The following is a 2038-nucleotide window of genomic DNA, read 5'->3' on the forward strand; positions in this document are numbered from 1 at the left end:
TTTGAATCCCCCCGCGGGTCGGACCCGCTCCCTCCCCAACGCCAGGGCTGTGCAGGCAGATTTCGATGCGCTTTAAGGGCTCAGCACCGTGCCCCGACGGCACCAAAAAAAAGGCGGGGGGGACACGGGCGACCCGGGGCTGCCTCTGCCCCGGGCACCGGCAGCTCCCCCGACCCCGTCCCCGCAGGAGCTCCGCGGCTGCGGCTTCAACCCCCGCTTCGGGGGGGGAAACACCGCTGAGGGGGGAGAAAAGTCCTTGAGCCCGCGGTGCTTTGAGTGAAACACTCAAATTCGATCGTTTCCAAAGGAGAAACGAATAATCCTGGAAGAAAAAGGATTACGCTGCAACCCACGCCCTCGGGCAGCATCGTTCCTCGCAGGTAGCCCGCAAAATCTGCTGGAGAAGGAGATTTGCTTCCAGCACCTTGGGGGCCGGGCAGGAGTTCCCCCATTCACCGATTTTAAGGGGGTTAGGTGCAAAATGATTTTGCGTATTTTAAGAAGTGGAATTAAAGGGAGATTAAGAGCGCGGAGCTGAGGGTGCTCCGCAAAACGCGCTGGGGCGTTTTACAATTCCGCGAGCGATTCTGAAAACAGGAAAAGCAAAACCACTTCGGGGTTCGTTATTCGAATTTTTAGTGAGTTCCGCGCCAGTTTTGGTGGTTTTTTTTTTTTTACACATTTCTTCCCCTTTCCTCCCCGGCTTTCGCACACGCACATCCCCTTCCCCGAGAAACCCCGATGCGCAGGGGAAGATGGATGGACCCGTTCCCGTTATCAGCCTCACAAAAAGCAACCGCTTCGCTGCAGAAATCGGTTAACTTCGGGACATGATAACCAGTGCTGCGGAAAGCCTTCCCACCTTGGGTCGGGCATTTCATGTGTCCACTGAGCATCTTTCCCGGGGATGCCAACCGAACACGCTGTTCCCTGCAGAACATTTTTAAAGCCCCCCAAAAATCGCTTATAATATTTAGCTAGGGACCGGTCGTGCAAAAGGGATCGTTTTACGAGGCGCTCTTCTGTTTTTTTCTAAGGAGGTGGGGAAGATGGTTAACCAATTTTCAGTGTCTTTTAACTCTCTGCGCCGATAACTGCAAAGCAAAGGGGGTCCCGAATCTGCGGCACCCCGCAGCGTGGCTCCAGAGCCTGCTGGTGCACTACAGGGTGGCCAGGGTCCACCAGTTAAGCGATACATCATTAGTTGGGAGTTTACTCATTAAAAAAAAAATAATAATAATAATAATAACGATGGAAAACAGTTTTTGCCGGGAGAGATTCCAAGGAAAGCCATCCCCACGTCGCCGCAAAAAGGGGAGCGGGGAGAGGGGAACCGCAGTTGTTTACAGCGGGGATTTTTCACGTTGTTTGTGAGCACGAGTCCCGAACCTCCCCCGCTTTGGGTTGGGGAAGCGGGGGGAAACGGTTAGATGTGGGATTTATTCCAGAAACAAGGTTTAAAAAATCAGAAGGTTGCCCTGGGACACGGGCGGTAGCTGTGCGGGCTGACCCCGGGCCGGGCAGGGGGGGGTCTCCCCGGGGCGGGCAGGCAAAGCCGGCTGCAACCCCTCCGACCCGGGCCGCGGGCCTTTGCCTTGGCCGGTGCAGCCCCCCCCGCCCCCCCCGCCGTGCGCGGCTGCAAGGCCGCTCTGCAGCCCAGCCCCTCTCCCTGCAGCAAAGGACCCGGGAAAACGGCCCACGGGTGGGTTGGGGTTTTTTTTTTTCCCCACAAAGGGATGCTCGGGGGCTCCCTCCAGCAAAAGCCGCTTTTCTAAGTGGCCGGTCCCGGGGCAGCGTGGGTGCTCCGTGGGCAGAGAGCAGAGGGACAAAGCCCCTCTGCTGCACCAGGGACCTTCTCGCACGCCGTGACCCGCCGGGGGCTTTCCTCCCCCGGCCAGGTACCTGCGCAGGTCGGTACCCCCCGGCGGGTCGCTGTCACGGCCCGGAGACGGTGCCAGGCTTTCCCCGCTCTCCCGGGCGAGCCCTGCCCTCGGCATCCTTCGCTGGCAGCCGCTGTTCTTGCCGCATCCCTCCCCAC

Source organism: Aptenodytes forsteri, unplaced genomic scaffold, assembly GCF_000699145.1.
Source record: "Aptenodytes forsteri isolate BGI_AS27 unplaced genomic scaffold, ASM69914v1 Scaffold50, whole genome shotgun sequence".
Lineage (NCBI taxonomy): Eukaryota > Metazoa > Chordata > Aves > Sphenisciformes > Spheniscidae > Aptenodytes > Aptenodytes forsteri.